General features: G+C 52.2%; 2 protein-coding genes across 16 annotated transcripts in view; both read right to left on the reverse strand.

Annotated features, from left to right (window-relative positions):
- NEURL3 (neuralized E3 ubiquitin protein ligase 3) overlaps positions 1–5,742 on the reverse strand; it is a 30,904-nt gene extending 25,162 nt beyond the window's left edge. For 4 of the 15 annotated variants that reach the window (XR_013349323.1, XR_013349320.1, XR_013349321.1 and 1 more), the window contains exons 1-2: positions 5,139–5,518; positions 4,324–4,417 (exon numbers count right to left, since the gene is read on the reverse strand). The gene's annotated coding sequence lies outside the window, so the exon portion shown is untranslated. The other 11 variants (XR_013349322.1, XM_077843408.1, XM_077843409.1 and 8 more) reach the window with 9 other exon arrangements.
- Positions 1–9,797, reverse strand: part of MTA3 (metastasis associated 1 family member 3) — a 313,378-nt gene that overhangs the window by 51,344 nt on the left and 252,237 nt on the right. The window lies entirely within an intron of this gene.

Here is a 9,797-nt window from a genome sequence, read left to right on the forward strand (position 1 = left end):
CTATCCCCAGGAGGATATACAGGAATTCGCAAGCTGAGGGGGAGGGAACAGCAGAGTGAACGGAGGGTGCAAACGCAGAGGCATGAGGGACTTGATAAATGACCTGAGAAGGGTGGGCCCAGCTCGGGGCCTACTGGGGCAGGTGGATGGAGCTCTCTTTCACCTCTGCCAGGACGCCCCAATCATCTGGGCCCCCAGGAGGGTCCCTGATGGCCCTGGAGGCCCAGCAGAGCCTGTGGGGCAGGAGGAAGCACCCTCCCCTCCGTCAGCCCTTTCTGCCCTGGGCACTTCCCGGCCCCTTTTCTGGGGAAAGAAAGAACTATATGGGAACAAGGGGCTTTCAGCGAGGCCCGAGGGGCCAGCGCCGCGGGCCCAGGAGCTCCCTGCCTGGCAGTAATTTGGGCCCCAGAGAAATATTGGCAGCCTTGGCTAACCGAATTATTCTTTCGGTTTGAACCAGCTCCCCCTTTTGACTCAGATCCGGCTGGGCAAGGAAAGCGCTTTCCGAAACCCCCACCCGGTCTTTCGAGCCCAGAGCGAGGGGTGGGGGTGCGGGGCCGCTGGGGGCGGGGCGGGGCGGGGCGGGGTGCGGGCGGCGTCTGGGCCTGGGGACCCCTGGGCGGCGCCCCCCCCCCGCCCCGCCCCGCCCCGCCCCGCCCCGCGCCCCCTACTGCGGCCCCCCTCGGCCCCCTCGGCCGGCGCCGCTGGGCTCCGCAGCACCCGGCGCGAGCCTGGTCGGCCGAGCACGTGCTTAACGCACCAAAATAGAAAAAGAAAATGCTTGGAAAGAATTTGATATTTCCAAACGAGCATCGAAATCGCCTTACGGGAAAAGTCAGTCTCGTGGGACTTCTTTACACTAATTTAACCATCCAGAGTTGTTTTTATTTCACATTACGCCAGGGAGGGGGAGGAGGCATCGTGATGTTTTTCAGGGTTTAGTCCCCCCCCCCATCCCCGGGCCTCGGGCCCTCTCCAGCAGCACCCCATGTCAAATAGGTTCAAGCCCACATGTCAAATCCCTTGGGCCACAGGGCTGCCCAGCTGTTATTTTGCAGAATTTCTCTCTCTCGGCTGCCCACTAGCAGTTCTGCTTATTGCTCCTACCACTGACTCACAAGGGGAGGAGGGGATTTCTGAGCTGTTTCAAAACTTAACCAGAATATTAGGGGTTTCATGAAGCCCTTGTTTATTTTTTTTTTAAAAAGCCCCCAAAGCCAACACAATATGACACAGGAACAGGAGGGAAGGTGGAGTGGGGAGGGGTCTTCCAGGACCAAACGGCCTATATGCTCATTACAGCTGGCCCTGGGATCCAGGTTTCCTGTCTCCCTTCCCGGAGCCCTGGCTCACACCACGCCTTCTGCTCTGGGCTGTGGAGAAGAGCTGGCATTTATGGAGAGCTTCCTCCTGTCCGCTCAGCTCTAAGGTTTTTATAAGAAATAGCTCATCTAGGGGCACCTGGGTGGCTCAGTCAGTTAAGTGTCTGCCTTTGGCTCAGGTCATGATTACCCGCCTTCCTCCACAATCCTGGGATCAAGCTCCTTGTGGAGTCCCTGCTCAGCAGGGAGCCTGCTTCTCCCTTTCTCTCTGTCTGCTGCTGCTCCACCTGCTTGTGCTCTCTCTTTGTCAAATACATAAAATCTTTTTTTAAAAATCTTTAAAAAAAAAGAAAGAAATAGCTCATTTAGTGCTAAAAGGTGTGAGAGCTATGAGTATACCATCCCCATTTTACAGACACGGAAACAGCATAAAGAACTTCACTGACTTGGGGCACTTGTCATAGGGGGAAAGATGCTCACCACTTCCCCACTCCACTGAGGCAGATCCTACTCAGCCACAGCAGGGCTCAGGCTCACCAGAATGAGGCTAATGGGTGCCTGGAACCTTCCTATTGCAGAACCAGGGGGTCAGGAGCCTGGGGACTCTGAGATCCTGAAGGGATTGGGGATGTGCTTCCCTGAGTGGGATCCAGGGCCCCAGGTACTGCTCACCCTCCACTACCACCACCACCACCACCACCACCACCGAGGGGCAATGGGATAGGGATACCCAGTGTAGGGGCTCTGAGCCAAGCTCCCAGCTTGGGGCCAGAGCGATGGAGTGACCACAGACTTGCAGAGTCACCCAGCCCTGGAACTCCAAGAAGAAGGGAACGTGTATGACCTCAAAGCTAAAGTATAGAATATTCTGCCCTTAAAAATTAGGAAGTGCGGGGATGCCTGGGTGGCTCAGTTGTTGAGCATCTGCCTTTGGCTCAGGGCATGATCCCGGAGCCCCAGGATCGAGTCCCACATCGGGCTTCCTGCGTGGAACCTGCTTCTGTCTCTGCCTCTCTCTGTGTCTCTCATGAATAAATAAATAAAATATTTTTAAAAAAAATTAGGAAGTGCTGGGGTACCTGGTTGCCTCAGTCAGTAGAGCATGTGATTCTTGATCTCGGGGTTGTGAGTTCAAGCCCCACATTGGGTGTAGAGATTACTTTTTAAAAAATCTTTAAAACAAAAAAATCTTTAAAAAAAAAATTAGGAAGTGCTGCTCCAAAGAAGGCCTAGATGTTATACGGTGAAGGGGAAGGGCATGGGGGTGGGGGGGTTGAGGGGTTAGAAATGGATATCCTCCCTTTCTCCATCCTTCCCTCCTTCATCGCCTTCTATGCATCTTCATTGAACATCTGTTATGTGCCTGCCCTCTGTGGCCTCCCACTTGCTCCTCTTCCCTTCCAGTTCCTTCTTCACCAACTAAGATCTCCTGAAGCAATGCGGGACCTCAGACAAGTCCCTTCCACCTCTGAACATCAGTATGTTGACAGAGCAGTGGCCTGGGCGCTGTGGCTCTGCCAGCAGCATGGTGTAGGCTGATGGCATGGATCATTCCTAACTGTGGGATAGAGGCTCAATGGAGGCTGGACAGTCAGATAATGACATAGGAGTGATGTGACAAGAGCACCAGTGTGGCAAATGTCACAGCAGAGTTGTATGCTGGGAGCCCAGGGACACACAGGGGATATGGATGCCTGCTTCATGTGGAGCCTTGGAGGATGAGCAGAGGTTCACTGGGTGGACATGGCAGGCCCTACTGAGCCCGGGAAGGCACTTGGGCACAGAGGAAACAGCACACAGAAACACTGGGAGTCAGAAACAGAACAGAGAGCACCAGGAAGATGGTCCTCTACAACCCAATACAGTGTGGCTGTATTGCCAGATTTGTCAGGGAGGGGTGGACACCAAGCCAGCGCCATGCCTAAGAGAAGCCAGAGGAGCCACTTCCATGCAGTCTTCTGTCTTCAGTTGTCGCTAGTACCAACAGTCAGGACTGGAAAGCCTGCTGAGGCCAAGGTAGGGAGGCAAGTCAGTTGCAACAGCAAAATCCCAGAGGCCAGCCCCATGGCTAAAGCAGCAAAGGCACAAATGGGCAGCTTGGGATAGGCAGGAGGGCTGGACAACCATCTGTCCCCTTGCTGGTATCCAAGGTAGGCCAGCATGGTGCATCAGATGTGGAGAAGGAAGCCTCGGGGGCTGAGATCTCTCTAGTGAGTTGCAGTCGAGCGGTGTCCATATGTGTCTGTGTTCCTCTGTGTGAGCTATGGGCTCCTCTGCATGCAGGATGCATGTGCAAATGCACAGGTGTACATAGGTTCGTATATGTGTTTCCAGGCACACAGAAGCAGAAAGAATGTACAGTGGTGGGGATCCCTGGGTGGCTCAGCGGTTTAGCACCTGCCTTTGGTCCAGGGCGCAATCCTGGAGTCCCGGGATCGAGTTCCATGTTGGGCTCCCTGCATGAAGCCTGCTTCTGCCTCTGCCTGTGTCTCTACCTCTCTCTCAATGTGTCTATCATGAATAAATAAATAAATCTTAAAAAAAAAAAAAGGATGTACAGTGGGTGTGTGGAGGATTTGAGCTTTTGGTTGGCAGAGTGGGAAGAAAGGAGGGCCTGAGGTGCAGGCAGGACCATTTGGACCTGAGTTCTCCTTGGGTTCTCCCTGCCAGGCACCATTTCAAACATAGTTGGGATGTCAGGAAGGGAGGGCAGTCGCAGGCTGGGTAATACCAAGATGATGACCACAGAGGCCTGGCCTTCAGGTGTGAGATGGGGTGTGGGGAGATGTGCCAGAGAGTGGGCTTCTAAGGGATATTAGGTTCTTGGAGCCAATGGGTCCCAGACAACTCCAAGCCTAGAAGCTTTAGTTTTGATGTTAGCAAGGTCCCATGCATTCATTTGGGGAGCAGGAAATAAGGCAGCCTCCCCCACCCCAAAGCCCATGCTTGACGAATTGAAGGGGTTGATGGACCTCGCTCAGGTTGGAGATGAATCACTTACCTTGCTCATAATTCCTCCTGGCATCCTGGTTACTTTCTTCCATAGACCCAGTAGCACACCAAATTTGCCCAGTCAGAGGCAAGTTCGGGTAACACTACCAACACAACAGAATGATCGTTTGTTGAAGGCCTATGTTATTTCTAACCTCACACTAACCTTGTAAGATGGGTACTGCTAACCCCATTTTACACATGGGGAAATTGAAGATTAGAGACCCTGAGCAACCCAGTAACGTGCTGGCTCACCTGCAAGCACACGCACTGGGATTGGAAAGCAGTCTGCCTGGCTTCAGAGCCTGGGCAACTCCTGTTCCAGTAGCTGGGCTGAGAGTGAGAGTGAGTGCAGCCCCCTGGGAACTTGTGAACCTGTCTGTGCTTCCCCTTGTCCTTTCGTTAAATTAATTAGTTAATCGATTAATTAATTTAAAAAGCACCTATATCACTGCAAGAGCTAAGGTATGTAAGAGCTGGGCCTGGCCTGCCTCAAACTTCAGTGGCTCTAAGCTTCAATTATTCTATGCTGCCTTGGTGTGTGGGGAGAAGTCTCTGGGCCCCAGCGGCCTTACCTGGTAAGGATCCAGGTCAGGGTTATGGAGAGTGGGAGGATACCTGTGACTGGCTCACAGCTGGGACTCAACTCCTGTATCGGCTCTGGAGGGGTCTCAGACAACAGACTCTAGAGGTGAAGGGGCAGCTCCTTGATCAACTCACTCCCCCAGTTTATCATGACCCTGCCCTCAGGACACCAAAAGCTGCGCTGGTGGTCACCTCCTGCCTAAGGACTTTCCTGCAAGTTTAAGGGAATTGGGCACCTACCTCGCTTTTACTCTCTCCGTGTCCTCAGGCCAGTCCTCAGCCCTTCGCCCCGACAGTAGGCCTGCAGCTGCCGAGACAGGAACTCTGAAATCCGGGAGGAAACAGGGGACACTGAAGAAAAGAGCAGCCCAGCCCCCTCTTGCCTAGTGCCCACACCATTCACCTTGCTGGGCTGCCCCCACGAGGGACACCGATTCTTCCGACAGGGAGCAGCCCCAAACTTTCCCTGAAGCCCTTACCATCTGGTAAACTGAGGCCTGGCGGGCCGCTCCCCACCCCACCCCCCGCTAGCTGGCCGCCTGCCCGAGCCCAGGGTCCAGCTGTCAGGGCCCTGGCATCCCGCCCCCGCCCCGAGGCTGGGCCGAGCGAGCGGCAGCGGCGCGCCAGCCGCGCCCCCTCCTGGCTGCGCTCCCGGCCGGGCCTCTGGAGCCTGCCTCTCCCCCTCTGATGTAAACTGATATTTTAATTCTCTTACAAGGAATGGTGTTTAGAGAAATGACTTAACCGGATTACTCATCGTCTATAATGACTTGGCCTGGCTCCGAGGCTATTCCTAGACATGACGCTTGAGGCTTTGATTCTTTCTCTCTTTTCTTTTGCTACCTTTTTTTTTTTTTTTTTTTTTTTTAAATACCAAGAAATTACAGCCCTGTGCTCGCGGCGGCCCCGCCCCACACGCCCGTCGCACGGCATCCTGGGAGACGTAGTTCTCTCCTAGCCGGCCTGCCGCGCCGCACCCTGGCATCCCGCATCTCCGGCAGGTGCAGTCGGGGTCCAGCATGGCAACCTGCCTGTGATAAGCACCCCTCGAGCAGAAACCCCTGTTGTGCAGTGATTGGGAAACTCACTTAACCTGTACGTGCCTTGGTTTCTCCTGTGTCAAATGGGAGACAGTCGGACACCGTAGGGTTGGAGGGACAATTGGGATCTTATTTTAAGTAAAAGGGCTGCATAGACCCCACGTTTTAAGAAGACTTTGTCCTGTGCCTATGTACTGACCTCAGGCTACCTACCACTTTGTATTGCAAAGTGACACAGAGAACCAGGCTTTAGTTATTCCAGTCCCTGGGGCTTAATAGTGACCTGGCCCATCGGCCTTTTTCCTTACTCCTTACTGTTTGCAGATGAGCCTTGGAACTTCTCCAGCACAAACTCTCTGCTCCTCAACGGCCTCGGCCGTAATATGGGGATAAATATAGTGTCTACATCACAGGGTTGGGATGACACTAAATGAAATCATCAAGGTAAGATGCATGGCATAAGGTCTCATAAACACTGGCCCAAAGCATTATGCCCTCCTAGCGCCAGGCTGGCTGCATAACTGTGTGAAGAAGGGATGGCTAATTCCCTGCAGCCTTTGAGGTTAGCAAGGCTACATCTTCTGATCCAAATGATCGGGACTTTGTTCTGGTTGCGGCTATGTCCTCAGTGTCTAGTGCCCAGTGCTGACACGTAGTCAGACCCAACATGTGTTGTTTGAATGAGTAACTGAAAGATTACCCCTGCTTTCCAGATGAGGAAACTGAGGCTGCATCAGGTCAAGTGACTTGCCCAAGGCCATATAGCTGGGCTGTAAGATTAGGGATGCAAACCCTCAGTTTATCTCTTTGTCATCCACTCCCCACCCCCCCCAACACCGGGGAATCAGCTTTCACCCTTCAGGCTCAGGAAGGGCAGAAGCTCAGGTTTCCACCCTGCTAGGCCCTTGGTGGGGCAGAGGAGCTCCCAGCCCAGGCCTGGTCCAACAAAGGAAGTTGTTCTTGATTCAGCCTAAGGGCAGGGCTAAAGGGTGGGGGTGCACTGGGGGGTCAGAGGGAACAAGTAGCTGGGTGTAGACATGGCTCCCTTGGTGGACAGAGCTGGGGAAGCTAATTTTCACGTCCCCTGGGGGGAAATGGCCAAAACTCTTCTGGCTGGAAGTTGGGCCCTTGGCGATCTCAATCTTGGCTGGATCCCTGTCCCAGCGCCACACCTCCTCACTCCCTCACCCCCAGCAGGTCCCCAAAGGCTGAAAGCTATTCTTGGCTTTTTCTAAAAGAGGCATTTGAAGGCATGAGCCAATTTTTTCCATTCCTGAGCTTGGGTATCATCTATTTCGGGCGTTTGTTGTTTTCCATGAGTTGCAATGCCACTGTGAAGCCGGCCTTTCCTGGACAGCAAGCACGAGGGAGCAAGGCAGGAGCAAGGCGGGGCCAGCGGTTAAAAATACTTCCCGCTTCATTTCTCCTTTGAAAACAAAGCCCTGGGGGCCTTTTGTAACTGCTGAGCCTGGGAACAGAGCTTCTCAGGGCAAAAACTGGCAGTATGTTGTTTCCTGAGTGAGCTGGATGTGGGTCCCAAGAAGAAGCAACACTGACGTGCTGTGTGACCTTGTGCAACACACTTAACATCTCTGAGCCTAGTGGCCGCCTCTCTAAAATGAGGCCAGGTGGACAGATCTTGAATGATCCCTCCCGCTCTGAGAGCTCCAGGATGAGAAGCACCTCCAGGGCCAAATTTTCTTCCTAGAACTGGGCCAGCAAGAGGTGCTGGGAGTTAGGAGTTAGGAGTTAGGAGAAGGCAACTTTTAGCTTAGCTCAGTCTCTGGGAACACTTTGTGAGCTTTGAGCCCTGAAAGTGTTCTAAGGTGGTCCTGAATGTTCTCAGAGGATTCGTGTAAAAGGAAAAAAGATTAAACGCCATCAAAGAGGGAGTTAAATAAAGACACTGTGGTAGATCCACACCAAGGCACGCAGCCCAGGAGTTATGAGACAGGCAGATCTGTGTTCTGACATGGAGAGATCTCCAAAATCTATTGTTGGACAAAAAAGCAAGACTGGAACAATCAGCATTGTATAGTTTGTTTAGAAACACACATAAAGCAAAGCTAAATGTTTTTCTACACCATGGATACATACATTTATGAAAATACATAGGGAAGGTTCTGGAAGATTTTATCCAATCTGATAAAAGTCCTTATCTCTGGGGCAAGAAGGGAACTGAATTTGGAGTGGTGTCAGAGAGGAGTGATTTGTTTGTAATGTTTTACAGGAAGAATGCATTTATTTGTGGGGCTTATTTGTTTGCTTGTTTGTTTTTATTGACACAGAGAGAGATAGCAAGGCATCGAGGGGCTAGGCGGCTCCTCTTAGGCTGTCCCAGGCTGGGATCCTATGGTTGGAGGGCGCAGGGGGAGGGGGGCTGTGGGTGGGAAGCGGAGGTGTGTGACATAGAGGCTTGAGCAATGGAAGTGTTTATACTTTTAGGGAGGCAAATGGAGATGTTGTTCCTCTGCAAGATTTATTGGCCATTGTAAATTACATTCTATTGCAAACAGTTGCCTCAGGAGGCAATTAAATTTAGATCATATTGTTCTCAGGTTGGCACAGGCAGGTGTTGACTTGCTGAGGCTTTGCACAACAGCCACTGTCTGTAAGAGTGTGGTCAATTGCCCGGATGGCAGAATAACCCTATTCCTTGGTGGGATGAGCTGCTGCCTTGTAAGGTAGTGAGCTCCTTGTCAGAGGGGGTATCCAATCCAGGAGGCGGGATTTGCCTAGACTGTGACCCTGAAGAGAGCAGGCAGGCCTCTATCCCAATCCTAACCATTAGACCACCAGGGAGCGTCTAGGCCTCTATCCCAAACCTTAAGCAATCAATCCTCATAGAATGGGTGAAAGTGGAACCAGACAGGCCATTAAGCTTCGCGGCGGCACTCCATCCACTCCATCCACTCCATCCACTCCATCCACTCCATCCACTCCATCGCAGCGCCCGCCACCCTACCGCAGCCTCAGCTGTCCTGGGGAATTTGTAAGATGTGGGGAAGTGGGACACACTATGACAAACACCAATGATAACAATTGTTCTGGGCTGTTACTAAATATTGTCGATGATGTGTTTGTTACTAAATCTACAGGCACTGGCTCTTACAAACCGACCCATTATGAGGGAGACAAGGGAGCTCACCGTGTTGTCCGCTCTTGACTGAGCCCGTAGAACATCTTTCATCCCAGGGTCACCAACCTGCAGCCCTGGTCCGTTTGTTTAGGGTGATAGGTGGGCAGTAATGGATACGAAAAAGTTTGGTGGGTGCCTGGGTATGAGGGCTCCTCCACCATCTGAACTTCGAGTCTGCACCTCACCCCTGGATTCCAGGACTCACTTCAAGCAAGCTACCGAGGAACATCTTCTGGCTCGCCATTACTTCACCAGCACTATGCCTTCCCCTTACCCTCTCTCCTCGCGGGCTGTGCTCCCTGATTCTGTGAATGGTGCTGCCAAGGAATGGCTGAGGGGAGTGGTTAAGGAGGCCTTTCTGGAGCTCCAGTGCCTGGGTTTAGCTCAGGCTCTGCCACTTACCCGTTGTATCACTTGAGCTGATTAACCTCCTAGAGCCTCAGTTTTACCCTGTAAAGTGGGGACAATGATTATGGGAAATACCTAGAGTTGTTGTATTAAAACAAAAAATATTGTGAGTGCCTGCTGTGTGTTAGGAACAGTGTTAGAGTCCTAGCTAGTCAGGTGTTGAGACCTTAGCCTCATTTTTTGAAATTATGGTAAAATATACATAAAATTTACCATTGTAGCCATTTTTAAAAATTTTTTATTTATTTATGACAGTCACACACACACACAGAGGCAGAGACATAGGCAGAGGGAGAAGCAGGCTCCATGCAC

Source organism: Canis aureus, chromosome 12 (genome assembly GCF_053574225.1).
Source record: "Canis aureus isolate CA01 chromosome 12, VMU_Caureus_v.1.0, whole genome shotgun sequence".
NCBI lineage: Eukaryota > Metazoa > Chordata > Mammalia > Carnivora > Canidae > Canis > Canis aureus.